Source organism: Candoia aspera, chromosome 1 (assembly GCF_035149785.1).
Source record: "Candoia aspera isolate rCanAsp1 chromosome 1, rCanAsp1.hap2, whole genome shotgun sequence".
In the NCBI taxonomy this organism is placed as follows: Eukaryota; Metazoa; Chordata; class Lepidosauria; order Squamata; family Boidae; genus Candoia; species Candoia aspera.
The window spans coordinates 192,044,167-192,059,890 of NC_086153.1; the positions used below are offsets into that span (position 1 = coordinate 192,044,167).

Consider the following 15,724-nt stretch of genomic DNA (forward strand, 5'->3'; position numbering starts at 1 on the left):
TCCACCCTAATTCACTGGGTATAAGAGGGAAGGAAGGGAAAAAACAATCAGATATTCAAGGTTCTGGTACTAGAGCCTATTTCAATTGCATATGGTTCCAATCAAACTTGTGGAATTTGTCTCCTGACCTGGCCTACCTCAAAGGGCTGATACTACCTACTGAAGATCATAAACCTGCTCTGTCCATCATGAAGTCATAATGCACCTTCCAAATTTTCTTCATTGTCTCCTCTTTCACTCCGTCAATCAGAATTCTGCCAAGCACTTCCCCGGATTCCTTAATGAACTAATCCCCATGTTGGTTTTGAATTCACTTTTACTATCATTCCCTTTGGACTGACTGATCGATTGATTGATATCAAGTTGGTGTTGATTCTTAGCAACCACATAGTTAAGCCATCAGACCTGGCCCTTCAAGTCTTCCAAGGAGGACAAAAACTGCATTCTTCAGTCTTCAGAAACAGATGAAGTTTTCATGCACATGATAAACAAGTCACTCAGCTCCTCCATAAGCAAATTACATCCATATTTTAACTTTACTTCAGTTATACACTTTACTCCTGCATTTCTCAACATTCCCACAGCATTTATGACTTCCTTTTCACCATTTTTTTCTTTGGCAATAACTTTTTTAGCATTCATTTCAATTCCACTCTTTACCACTATAATTCCACTGCAATTCCCAGACTTTAAAATGCTCTTTCCAGCATTCACTCTCTTCAGTTTCATTCCTGCAAATTTCATCACTTCTCTTTTTAATTCCATTCACTCTGCTGGAAGCTCCTTTTTTAGCTCTTCTCAGTTACTTTGAAAACCACTCTTTACTTCCATCAAAATCACTCTTTATTTTTCTGCCTCTTTCAACCTTAACTCTTCCTTGCTCTCTTTGACCATGTTCTTTGCAACCTTTTCCCCTCTGTATACGCATTACGCAGTATCTTTATCAGTTTTGCAGCATTCTCTTAGGTACAAATTTTTCAGTTCATCATTCCGCCAAGCATTCTTTTGCATTCTTCCCATGAGTGCAACTCCACATAATTCTGTAGCATTAACTGTGTAAGTTACCTAGTTCTTTTTTACTTTGTTCAAAGCAGCTTCCACATTGTCTTTCCTTATGTCCACTTTCCAGTCATTCTATGGGAAGATTAATCTATCTTTAATTGCATTTTTCATATGCAATTTAATTTCTCTCTTCCTACATCCATTCTATTCTCTCTCTAGTTTAACATTTCTTTTTCTTCCATGTCCATTTTTCCCCAAGACAACTCTTGATACTACCAAAAAACTCTCTACTGCACAATTCACCACTTTAATTCTCTCAAACATTCATCATAAAGAATGAAATCAGTGATGCTTTGTCATTTGTTCCTTTTCATGTGTAGATTTATTTATTTATTTATTTATATTTATTATTCAAATTTAGTTATTTCCCATCTCCCCCAAAAGGGGATATGATCAGGTTTACTGTTAAATCATATACTCAGAACAAACAGACCTTTTTCTGAGCTGATGCTTACTAATCACCATTGTCAGTCATTCTTGGGGTTCTGAATGGCCTACTTGTTCTATACTCTCTCACCTCATTTCCACCCACCATCCATGTTACCTACCAGAATAACTTTTCCATGGATCACATTCATTCAGAATGTTATGCAATTCTGCCCAAACTTATCTTTGTTTCTTCCATTAGTATCATTCAGTGAAACGTTATAGGCAACTGTTAACAACCAATTAATTCCTTCTTTCATATCTACCCGTAAAAGCCTAGATGATACCAGTACATACTTTCTGACATAAATATTAGTATTTTCATTTATAATTAAACCTTCATCTTGATTTATTACATCCTTCCCTTTCTCTTACCTTCACAGATACACAACACGCCTATTTGTCTTTCAATCATTTCATTTGGTAATTCATGACCCTTCATCATTTACTTCTATATTGCAAATTGCAATGTTCCATACAACACTGTCATCACCAGATAGACCCATCCATTTTGACTTCCCTCCCCTATCATGGCTTTGATCAATTAAGGCTATCACACAGCACTTTTTAGTAAAATAGAGAACGTGTAAACTAGGTTATCAGCATTGGTCTGACTCATGTCATATGAAATGTTCCCTGCTACCATAGACAGTATTATATAGGCTATATATAAGGTATATAGCCTATATTATATAATAAGGTAATAATATTACCTTATATTGAAGTAAACACCTGAAGCCTTGAAGTTACGGCAGCCAGTTAATCCTAGTGATCTCCTGGCTATATCACATCGCATTAAAATATGCCCCAAGGCATGAATACAAATGGTCCTTTTTCAGGACCCTACGACAAAGAAGTTTGGCCCTGTTATCAAGATTTGCCAAATAAATATAGAAGGAATAAGTAGGTCGAAGTGTCAGGTACTACAAAAGATTTTAGCAGACAATGATATTGATGTTGTTGTAATCCAGGAGACCCACGATGATAATGAGGGTCAGATTAAGCAGAGAGGTAGGATCCCTGGCTACGACCTGATGGGAGCTACATACCATCACGCTTATGGAGTGGCAATGTATATACGGTCGACAATTGAAAATGCCCAGCTGTGTTCAGCTTCCGATTTCAATAATATACATAAGGTAACCATTAAAATAGGAGAATTAACAATCTCCTTCTTCTTAGTGTTATTCCTGCGCTATGGCAGGGAATTAACAATAACTAACATATATAAAACCCCAGCCACTGTTTGGCCTCCACAAGTTATACCCCTGTCTCCACACCCAGCTACATATCTTGGAGATTTTAACAGCCATCACACTCAGTGGAAATACAGTGAAAATGACGAAAATGGTAAGATGCTTGTTAACTGGGCACATGATAACTTGTATCTGGTACTTGATGGAAAAGATAGAGGAACATTTAAATTGGCAGCTTGGAGGAAGGAATATAATCCTGACTTGTGCTTCGTGACCACCAATGAGAAAAAACTCCCAGTGACAACTTCACGACTGGTGCTAGTAGATTTTCCCCATAGTCAGCATCATCCAATGTTGATTGAAATTGGCATAAGTATACCCTTGGTGTCATCCTTTCCCCATCCAAGATGGAATTTTAAGAAGGCAAAATGGGATGTATTTACTGAAAAGTTAGATAAATGCCTGGACTGGATTTCCCCGAAAGCTAATAACTATGAGAGACTCATGGGCGCATTTATATGCACAGCAAGTAAGACTATTCCTAGAGGATATTGTAAACAATATATCCCGGGTTGGAATGATACCTGCGAGAACTTGTGTCAAGAATTTCTGAAAAATGGAGATCATGAGATTGCAGACGATTTATTACATAGTCTTGATGTAACTCGACGAGAGAAATGAATGGAAACCGTCAAATTGCTTAACTCTAAGACGTCTAGTAGAGAAGCATGGTCGTTATTACAGAAATTAGGGGGAAGTAAGAAGAAAATAAATAATAAGACACATATCCTAGCCAATAAGATCGCAATATATATATTGTATACATCTAGAACACCAAGGGACAAAGTTCATACAAGACAAATTAGACATAAACTTAGTGCTCTTAAGAAGGTTAGTATTGAACAATTCAAATATTCATGCCCTTTTTCCATTTTTGAAATCATAAATTTACTTAAGGATATTAAAGCTGGTAAGGCACCTGGATATGATGGTATGCACCCTGAATTCCTTCTACATTGTGGAAAATATGCGAAAAGATGGCTAGCAGAATTCTTTTCGGACATTATGGAAACAGGTATAATATCACATAAGATGAAGTGATCAAAAATTATTGCAATACTTAAACCGGGAAAAACAAATGATCAACCAAAAAATTATCGACCAGTAGCACTGCTAAGCATAATCTATAAGCTCCTTGAAAGACTCTTATATAATAGAATTAACCAGAAGATATTCCAGATGATCCCAGTTGAACAAGCTGGATTCCAACCTGCCCAAAGTTACGTCGACCAAGTGCTTTCACTAACAACCTATTATATAGAAGCAGGATATCAGGCAAAGCAAAAAACATCAGCTGCCTTTGTAGATTTGAGTACAGTGTATGGCACAGTGTGGAGACATGGATTGTTATATAAATTAATACAAGTAATCCCATGTTGAAAAACTATTCGACTTATTGATAATATGTTTGCTGGAAGAACTTTTTTGTAGCAATGGGAGAGGATATTAGTGTCCCTAAAATACTAAATAACGGCTTACCACAAGGCTTGGTTCTTGCACCCCTTTTCTCTAACCTATACATAGCTGACATACCCTATACAACATCCAGGAAGTTTGGCTATGTGGATGACTGGGCTATAGTCACCCAACATAAATCTTTTGAGACAACTGAAGATGTTCTTACTACTGACTTAGAAATACTGGATAAATATTTCCATAAGTGGAGGCTACAGCCTAACCCAGCCAAGACAGAAGTGACATGCTTCCATCTCTGTAATAGATCAGCAGGCAGAGAGCTTAATGTAAGATTTAAGGGAAATCGACTTAATCTCAACACGCACCCCAAGTCCCTCAGGGTTACTTCAGATAGGCCGCTTTCCTATAAAGAACATCTGATGACGGCCGCCAAACCGAGAAGCAGAAATAACATCTTACACAAATTATGCGGCACTAGTTGGGGTTCGGCAGCGGACACGCTGCGAGGGTCTGCGCTCAGCTTGGGGTACTCAGCAGCAGAGTATTGTGCCCCAGTGTGGCTTAACAGTCCGCACCCAAGTAGGACGGATGCACAGCTGCTTGAGTCAGTGGGGCAATACGATCTACTCCCACATACTGGCTGCCTGTTTTGAGTCATATGCCCCCTCCGGATGTAAGACAGAAAAATGCCCTCCTTCAAGAATACCGGAAGATTATTGATAACCCCCAGCTGCCAATATTGAGTGACGTAACCTGCCTGGAAAGAAATAGGCTGAGATCTAGACATCCAGCCATTTCAACTGCTAAATCACTTGTAGAAGATGACTTCAACATCCAATATGTGGAAACAGAATTGGCTAGAAAATTGCCCTCCACAATGTCGAAGCTTGCCCTGCGCCTCAGAGAAACCATCCGGGTTTGATCAGCCCCGTGCGATATGGACAACATTGAACAGAATCCGCACAGGCCATGGTAGATGTGCTGATGTTCTTTATAAGTGGGCAAAATGACATCACTGAACTGTGACCATGGGGCTGAATAACAGACTATCCAACATACAGTGACAGAGTGCCAAAATAGAGCCTATAACGGAGATTTCACCAATTTCCTGGCTGTGACAAATGAAGCAAAAAATTATATTTGTAATCTAGACATACAGTATGTCTATAATTTTATACTCTATATTTTATATCTTGTATTTTATCTCCTGTGTTTTTATTCTATTGAACTGTGAATATGCCATATGATAAATTAAATTAATTATAGGCTATATAAATTGTAATAATAAATAAATAAAATGACTCATTTTAACACTTCTGTTCAGTATGCCACAAGCACAGCAAATGCCCAATTGTATCTCATATACAGGCACACTTTTCTGTGAGAACTAAGATTGTAATCTAGAGAAACTTAACAAGTAACATAAAGTGTACATAAGGTAGTCCTTGGTTAACTACAGTAATTGGGACCAGAATTTCTGTCGCTAAGCAATGTGGTTGTAAAACGTGACACCATACGATCATATTGCTTAGCGACAGCAATCCTGGCAGTCCCCATTGCTGTTGTTAACTGAATCCCGCCAGTTGTTAGGCGAGGACCCACCCTGATCCAAGCCATTCCCAGCTTGGTCCCTCCCAGCCCCGATCTTCAGTAAGGCAAGGAGCTGCCTCCTTTTGAATTTCCCCCGCCTATCTCGCCCTCATCTCTGCCCTTTCAGCTGCCCTGCACAGCAGCACTCCTCGCTGGCAGTGGTGGCTTTCGTGACGCTGGGACTGGGGCTGAAGTAGAAGCCCGGGACCTTCAGCAGTCTCAGCCATCCGTCACGCCCCCAGGCCTCTACTTCAGCCCCAGCGCTGCCACCAAGGACTGCCGCCTCAAGCCCTGTGCTGCAGCCAGCCACCCCAGCACCACCGCGCAAAGCTCCAGCCACCCCCGCCACCCTGCACTTGCTAGCCCTGCCACCCCCAGCTGACCTTCACTGTCTTCCTCCTGCTGCTGGCAAGGCACACTCAGCCTGGCCCTAAGCGAGGTAGCTGCTGGCTGTGCCAGGCCTGCTTCCTGAGGCCACATGCATCGTTCTCCAAATCGCGCACACCGTTCTTGTGATGCTTCCGAAAGCCTTTGGAAAGCTTCTGAGGCCTTCCAAAACATTGCAAGAACAGCAGTTGTAAGTGCAGGTGGGCTGCCAAGCACCAGAATGTTGGTCATGTCGCCACGGGGACGTTGCAGCGGCCATAACTTCAGGGACCAGGCATAAGTACCATTTGTTCAGAGCTGCCATAACTTCAAACAGTCGCTGAATAAATGGTCATTAAGACTACCTGTAATCCCATTTTGTTTTCAATTCAGCTAACTTGGATGTAATTCCATTGAGCTTCTAGGAAGGAGTTTCCATGTGCAAGTCGATTATTATCACAAATTCACTTTTTCAACATACCACAATTGAACTATACTGTTTATGTAAAATTTTACACACACACACTTTTTGTTCCAGTCTCCCTCCTGCATTCCATCTTAACATGGATCGCTATAGTCAGGATAATTAATCAGGCATTGCTGCAGAGCTGTCTGAAAAAAATCCCAACCCTAGGGATTTGGTACTCCATTTCCCTCAAAAGAAAGCTCTTAGACCCCCGTTAGCAATGCCCCATTACCTCTTACGGAATCAGTCCAAGGACAAATATTCCAGGGTTATGAAATGCCAGCACAAGGCAGAGCTGTTTGGTGTTGATTGCTTGATATTTTGCAGAACTCAACAGTATAATACATGTATTAGGCTTAACTATGTATATACATTTTAGACTTGCTGCCTCTCTATTTTTAACTTATGAATCCAGAAATGTTTCTCTGTTTGTTCTCTGTGTGTATAAAATTGAAAGGCTATGGCTGTCTGACTCAGTGGTATAATCTTGAAAGGTGGCCTACAGAATACAGTGGGGGTGAAAAGCACATTTTAAATGGTAAATGTAGCTTTACTCTCCATACTATTGCTAACAGGTGGTAGATGCTCTACCAACATTACAGCTGAAGTTTTGTTGTGGGATAAATGGCATCACCATGACAAACATCTTAGCGTAGGAAGGAAATCTTTTGCATGTAACTACTGAAGGTAAGTTAAAATATTTATCATAAATGTTTAACAGAGTTCTTTGAGTATGTACCAAGAGAAAATGGAACATCCTCACTTACAAGCCAAAGCAAAGCAGTGGACCGTGGAGGCAGTGCAGGGCAATCTCAAAAGCCAGGTCTTCTGATTTCAGTGAGATTTACTCCCATTTAAGTACTGTATGTACAAGATTGGATTTAAATGAGCTTTCTTGCTTTTCTCATTATGCAGGTCTGTAATTCTAATTGGCCAAAGGAGAGCAACTTCCAAGTACTCATTTCTGCATATTGCCAGAGTTAAAAAAACAAACAAAACAGATACACAGATAGTAAATGTGGGTAAGTCCAGTTAATTAAAAAAAAAACACCTTCAGCATCAACGTCCCCATGTTGAAACATGATGATCCCAGAGGAAGTGCTGCTATCATATAGAAATAGGAGAGTAAATGTTCCCTATCCCCAAAACCCACACTTTGCCCAGGATTTCAAATAATTTAGGCTAACAAAAATAACTACAAAGAGCATTTCTTTACTAGTGCGTTTGTAACTAAATTGTATCTCAAGGAGTTCCAGTCCTCTATTTGAATTTGGTGACTCTGGTCATGGTCAATGATGTCAATCATATCCTATTAAAAATGTCCTCAAAGCAGTATAGTTTCCTCTGGGAATACAGAAATTTCTACCGGCCCTGAGATTGTTCCATCTTCCTGTTTTAAACAATCTTTTATCCATCATGGCTTTGTCATTTATGAGCCACAAGAAAGCATAGGCAAAGTAATGGATGAAGATGATAATGATACCATATACTAAACATTACTGAGAAAACACATTAGTATTTAGGAATTTAGTATAAATAGTAGTTCGAAAATTTAGTATAAACAGGACTGTATGTGCTCTGCAAATATTGGGAAGAAGTGCCTTGGACCTTACATGAGCATAGTGCCTCTTTGCTGTGAAAGAAGGAGTTGGATCATTTTAGGGATACTTAAAGCAGTGGCATCTGTTATCAGGCTCACTCAGAAGTTGGAAGAAGACAGGGCTGCTTTAATGAATAGTTCATGCATGATCAGAAGCACTTCTGAGTCATTTTGGAGGTGTGCGCAACTCTAATTGTAATCGCCAAACCTCAGTCTGTGATTTAATGCTCTGAAGAGCAGCTGATAGTGCTGGGGGTAAGAGCGATGCTGTTTAAAATACAAAGAAACAGAGACATCCTATAGCAGTGAGACAAAGCCTACTCCCACTGAAAAGCAAAACAAACCTTTGAATCACGTGTAGGGGAATCCAGTAATTCTGCAGATTTTGGAAATGGCAATTGGAGGACAACACAAGGTAGAAACAAAGCTGCAAGGCAAAGCAAGCCTGATCTTTAGACAGAGTGAGGTGCCGAACTCCAGCAGCTAATTATGGGAGTCAAGAAAGGGCAGCAAAGTATCAGTTATTTGGATCATCATCATCATCTTAATCATCTTATTTTCACTGCCAGAGGCAGAAAGTTTTCTGAGAAGAGTTCTCTTTCAGGTTCCAGAAATGACCTAGCCAGTCATGAGTATGATGCCCTTTGACCGGGGTTGATGGATTTTCCATTGTCTCTTGGGTGACCATTGTACCAATCTTGCCTCTGTCAAATCAATAATGGTGGCAACCCTTTTTTAAAAGCTGCTGTTTGTTTTTTTAACAAGGTGACCTCCCGTAACATTGTCCGGATGCTGAACTCTACTCCGAAAGTGGGTCAACGCTCACAGAATTCTGTCAACCCAACAGTAGTTTATGTAACAGCAGATTTATAACTTTAAAGAGGAATGATTTCTTTTAGAAGCTTTTATTTAGAAGGTGTGTTCATGTAATTCAGATTTCTATTATGACAAACTAAAAGAACACATGGGGGAGGTGGGGAGGAATTGAACTGTTGGCAACTGGGTATTGCAAAATACAACATCAGAAGTGCATGACCCTGCAAAAGGAGGCCTGGTCATTGTCATGTTCACTGATTCAATGTAGTTTATACATCGTAACGTTTCACACGCCATGGTGCTGACGGCCATTTCTGTTTGGGAGGGAGCTGCTGTGAAACCTTGTACCAAGCTCTGTATCTCAATTCATTACAATGGAATGTGTTTGGGTTATGTGCTCTGTTCAAGGACTTTTCCCGCAGACCATCAGAAGCCGTTAGGAGCACCTGGGATTGTGAACTTGGGAAGATTCTACGGGGGGAGGGATCTCGTTTGTACTGAGGGTTTTTAGTTTGAATTTGGCGCGCTTGTATCATTCTCAGCTTTCTCTGTGATCCTGCATACTATTCTTTAATAAATCAGATATCTTTGAATTCCTGCTCATGAGTCTGATAGTGTTTTAGAATAGGCAACCATTACAGTCATGCTGATATTAAAAGTAGTAGCATGTTGATAATTTGGGCCCCCAGTTGTTTCTTTGCATTTCTTTGTGATGCTCTATCTCAGCTGCTGAAGCCTGCTGTTTTAAAGGCAATAAGAACAGGAACATCTATAGTCTTAGCACCTGGGTTATTTATCATGAAAGCAAATGCTGCTACACTACATTTTATATGCCAGATTTAAAAAAGAGAGAACACAAGTATGGTTAATTTGCTTCTCTTCTTTATATATAGTGTCATGACCCACCACTGCTTTGTCCCACGAGAGGGGGGGGGGAGTGAGAGAGAGAGAGAGAAGGGGGAAGAGATTAAAAAAAAAAACCAACTCAAAAGAAATCTGTAAGAAACTCTCCCTCAAAATTCCATTAATAACCTCTCAGCGCCTGTTTAGGTTGCAGGGTCTGGCACTAAGAATGTTTTAATCTCTTTCAGCAAAACAATGTCTCATAATGATGTACAGGACGATTGCCGTCCTGATGAAGAATCATACATAATTCAGCACCTTTCACTTGGCACCACTGCGATATCCTCATTAGCCGTGGCTCACGGTGGCTGTCAGATGGTGTCCATGTGAACGCAGGCATTATATTGTCTTTGAGATGTGCAGCTGCTTCCATGACACTGCCAGTACATAAAAACATGACGCCAGTTTGTTTTATTTAGTGCTAAACCTTCCAGTTTGTAAAAACAAGGCTGACACAGAGCCTGACACGAGGCAGGGAAAATAATTAGCTCTCATTTTCTCAGGCTCCTATTTCCTTCTCCCTGCTGTGCTCCCTTTCCTCTAAACCACCACATGTCAGTCGAAATGGGAGGCAATTAGTGGGCTCATTTCAGTCCCCACAACTGTGCTGAAAAGAAAGTATTTATGATGGCACAATGAGCAGCTGAAAGATTAAATAACATTTGCCTTTTGAAAAGAAAATGACTTCTAGCTAAATGGGCAATTTTTGATTATTCTCAAACAAGCTTAGAGTAGTTTGGCTTTTAAAAAAAATACAAGAAAGGAAAATGAGTCATTTTTAGGTGAAAGAATCAAATAAAACTTGACACAGTAATGCAAATAACTGATGTTTTATTGCAAAATATGTAAATGTGTTATAGCCTTAACAATGGCCCCTGTCTTGGGTCGAGGGAGGCTGCTGCCAAGTAGGCACCAATACAGGAAAAGGTTGCTAAACAGCAGGTGGTTGTTATTATTATTGATGCCATTTTTTAATAGTATTAGGGAAGAAGTTTTCATTAAAGTAATAAACAAATAGAGTGAAGCATCAGTATATTTAAGTTGTGGGGTTCTGTGCTACGAGGACTTTCACCAGATGTGGGGAAGCATCCCAAATCTAATGCAATTTTGGCTGAGAATGGCAGAATTAAGTCCTTGAATGTAATTAAAACAGGCTGTATTTTTTTTTAAAAAAAGGAAAAATGCTTTGCTTGCTGTTCTCTTTATTTCAAGTATTATAAGGTGGAATTTATGCATAATAACGACTTGTTTAGGTGCTAGGAATAGCTGTGTGTCTCTAACACTTTTAAAGCAGCAGGCTTCAGTGGGTTAGACGGAGAAATTCTACGAAGGAAAATGATGCTTCAAAGAGAAGCTCCCATGATTTTCAGGATCTTCCATTGCCTAAGTGACTGCAAGAAAGATACATTTAGAAATCTCACAGGCTGCTTCCGTACCATCTATATGCTTGCATGGATGCAGCATCTGTGAAAAACAGTAAAAGTCAGAGGGTTGGGATGATGCTATATAGAGATGTTCTCACTGACAGGTTTACAGTCTGAGTGCCTGATTTAAGATGACCATTTTTACAGAGTACCACTTTATTTTTCTAAGACATTTGAGATATGATTTCAAGAGTTTAAAAGATGCGTTTTCAAGTTGCCAAAGTTCTGTCTTTATTCAGTTCAGAAACGGTAGAGATCTCTATAGATCCATCACGTAGAATGTCCTAAATACTATTTTTAAAGACAAAATTGTATTATTTCTCCTCATTATTATTTCTCTTAGGCCCAGGGGATAGAAACTATCTAATGTGAACAATCCAGAAATAACATAGTTCGACTATCTGCTGAAGAAAAAGGTAGTCTGTGTCCGTCCAAGGCCATTCTTTTTCCTTTTTAAAGCTGTCATGGTGGACAGCTTCATAATTTTCCTCTAGGCAGGTTCTTCTACACTGGAGTAGCATTTACAATTAGAATAAGTTGAATTGGATCCAGTATTCTTCATTATTCTCAATAGACTTCCAGTGGATCTAGAAGACGATCATACAACAGCAATTTTCACTGATTCCTCCTCCTTTCCCTGCCCTTGAAAAGTTGCTCTAGTTGAACAGAAGATGTTGTTGATCAATGGAAGCAACCCTAGGGTTGCAGGGAGCAGGAACAATGTGTGCAAATCACTGCCACAACCCCCCCTCCCCCCCAGCAAGCAGCCTTTATTGAATCTCAATTCCCCCTGCAAATGAAAAGATTCTGGGTGTTCAGGGAGAGCAAAACTGGACCCCAACCTCAGAATTCCTAATAGTTAGCCCAAATGTACAATTATTGCTCTTTTAGAAGATTCACTGAATAATACGTTTGCTCTAGCTCTAGGTAAACCTGTTTTAGTTCTCAGTCTGAATGTTTCTATTTTATTTGGAGGTGGACTAAAGTTACTATCAGAGGTGTTTTCCAGTCAAGGTTCGAGACAGTACTGAATAAACAAGAACTTCAGTAACCTGGCAAAATGTTTAAGCTAGTACCATTCTAAATCATTATTTCCTCTCATGTAGATGGTGGCCTGATTGTATAGGAAGGATGCCACACAGATGAAATGTAAGCTGTCATTCCTCTCTCTGCTTAGATGGGAGTCTCTCTCCCTCTCTCTTAGCATAAATCTAGGAACTGAAGCAATCGATCATGCAACTGCTCAGAAATTATTATTTTACTGTGGAAAATTTAGTTCCAAAGTTATCTGATTATTTTCTATGTTGCTTGTACAGAACCCAGGAATGGATTCTAATCTGAGCCTAAGATCCATTACAGAACTGAAGAAAAGCCAGGGGAATAAATCCAGTAACACCTCATTGGATTTATTTTCTGCCTTTCCCTCCAGAGCAGTATAGCATGAGGCTGACAATGATATAAATAAATATAACCTACAGAATTATAATTAAATATAGAGTAATTGAAATATATCAGTTAAAAGATAGGGCTGTGCGATTCTTTGGATTCAACTCCAAAAAGATTTTTTGGAGTATGCAGGGTGCAAACATAGCAACATTTTAAACATGGTGATGCTTTAAAGAAGCTATGTCTTTTCCCAGAATCCACGTGACACTAGAAAAAGATGCAACTGCTTTAAAAAGTTGCAAACAGATGCTATGTTTCTACCCCTGCATATTTCAAATTACCTTTTTTGGAACTGAATCTGAAGTCCTGCACAGTCTTTCAAACAGATTAGTCTCAAGCGTACTTAATTAGTATCTGTTGGTTGGTCATTTATTTATTCATTTATTTATAGATTTATATCTACCTTTATTTTGTGTAACTCAAAGTAGAGTATACAGTGTTTCTGCTTTCTATTTTCCCTACAACAACAAATCTGTGAGGTGGCCTGGGCTGGAACAGAGTGACTGGTACGAAGTCACCCACCAGCTTTCATGCCTAAAGGACGAGTAGAATTCACACTTTCCTGGTTTCAGAGCCAGCACCTGAACCCCTACACCACATTCGCTCTCTTATTGGGCTTCATAGGTTATAACCAGCACCCTGAATTTTGCCTGGAAACAGAAACAGCCACCAGTGGAACTGCTCTGAAAAGGGAGTCACATGTACCATATATTTATGGTAAGCCGCCCAGAGTCACTGGTCTGAGATGGGTGGCTATATAAATTGAACTGATAAATAAAATAAATATAACCAGCTCTGTTCATTAGAATGGACCGGCTAAACTTTGCAGAAACAAGTTAGTCTTATATAAAATATGTTACGCCATTTATCACCATGGCCAAATCTGATGAAGTCGGGAATGGATAGAGCTTGCATAGTACTTTTGCCTTTGCAGATGTTCTTTCTATCACCAATGAAACCTGAATATTCATATTTCAACCTGAATCCAGGAGTAACCCAAACAGTGAACCTGAGGCTTCCAAGTTCACTCATGGTTGAGTTCTGCTTTAGCTTACAGTGACTGTACTGGTAGTACCTGGATTAAGTTTTCGATATCCAACTGCGTAGAATTTTAGCCACAGATGACCAAATATTGAATGAATCCCAGGTTTCCCAGTGCAAATATCTCAGGTGAGGTCTATCTATCTTGATAGATTTGATCCCAAACTGCTCATCACCAGACAACCAGAAATGGTAGAACTGGCATCATTAGGACTTTGTTGTTCAAATAGCTGTGTAACCAGACACAAAATTTCAAGCTCTTTGAACAAACATGCCCAAATGCAGTTTTGCAGTTAAAAATTCCAGTACAGGCAGTCCTCATTTAGTGACCACAATTTGGACTGGCAACTTGGTTGTTAAGGAAGGCAGTCGCTAAGTGAAACCCTAACTGTGCTTACAATCTTACTTCATTTTTCCTTTGCTTTACTGACCTGCGAAGGTTGTAAATGCGAGGATTGATCGCAAAGTTGTTTTTTCATCACCATAGTAACTGCAAATGGTTGCTAAACAAGGCAGTTGCTAAACAAGGACTACCTGTAATGCTAAAGTTGTATTATAAAAATTGATTGATTGTGAAAATAAGGTGAACTCCAAGCGCACGCACGCATGCTCGCTCACTCTAACTGTAGGTGCATATATACACTCAAATCTCTTATTACCCATGGCAAAAGAGACCCCCTCACAGATTCTACCGCAGCTGTCTACAGAAACTCTCACCAGTATTTCCAAGTTTATTCTTATTTATTTATTTAAATGTATTATCACCCAGTTCCAATGGACTCTGAATTTGAAGTTCATTGAATTAAATTGAATGTTGAATGAAACTGAAGTTGAATGAAATTCTTCTAGAGCATAGCAGTCCTTGATTGCTTGACTTAAGACTGCCCTGTGTTTGTCACAGAATTTAAACAGCAAAGTACAGACACAAAGAAAATGTTATTAAAGGCTTTTCTTGAAAATAGCACCTTCTTCAAAATACCAATATTACCAATATTAAGCTAAGCGGGCTTCTTTCATGAGTGCAAAACATAGGCACACGGGTATCATGAAACGAGGACTTAGGAAAGGATCCAGAATATTTGGGAATATTTTGACATTCTTTTTATTTACTTACTTATTTAAAAGATGGTGATGCAAGTATTAGAAATACACGTGCGCATGTTCCCAAATGCTGCTATGTTCTGGGGAAGCAAAAGGAAGGGAAGGTGCTGAAGTGGCCAGGGGAAATATTTTGTATTCAGACTACATCTGATTGTGATCTGTCCACTGGTACGGTCAATATATGTTGCATCTGTTTGCAGTAAAATACGTAAGAGACACAAGCTATGTGGACATTGCGCTGCAGTTCCACAAGCCAAAACAACAGCAGTGTCAAAGAACCCTGGTAAGCATCACAATGGGAACAGAAAATTATTGTCTGTACAAAGTCCAGTTAAATGTTATGTCTCTAATGGAGAATTACAATTTAATATCAGTTTATGTATCAAGACTTTTAACTCAATTAAAACCTTAACCATAGCATGAAATTATTTTAACATCCTAGTTTTAACATTAAATCACAGTTCTTCGCTTTAGATATAACAACTATTTGCAATTTTTTAAAGTCACAGGTAAGCCCTGAGAAAGGGAGGCAGAAACAATGGAATGAGTTATCCCATCAATTCTCAAATCTGTTTCCTAACATCAGATTTCAACTTAAGAGCACCTCTATGCAATTAGGCAAGTCCTGCACACTGAGAGAACTTTTTGTCTGAAAGAGCCTCTGTTGGCCCTGTGCTCAGGAAGAGCACAGTAGGATTCTGACTCAACGTGTCGTCTAACTGGCTGCATCGAGATCACATTTTTACCACCACATGAATAGAGGGAGGAGTCAAGAAGTAACTTGCTAAGATTTTAAGGACAGGTTAGTTCT

The 15,724-nt window shown here is 39.4% G+C and overlaps 1 protein-coding gene across 1 annotated transcript in view; it reads right to left on the reverse strand.

Moving 5' to 3' along the window:
* Positions 1–15,724, reverse strand: part of MAP3K20 (mitogen-activated protein kinase kinase kinase 20) — a 120,648-nt gene that overhangs the window by 12,342 nt on the left and 92,582 nt on the right. The gene's annotated exons all lie outside the window — the stretch shown is intronic.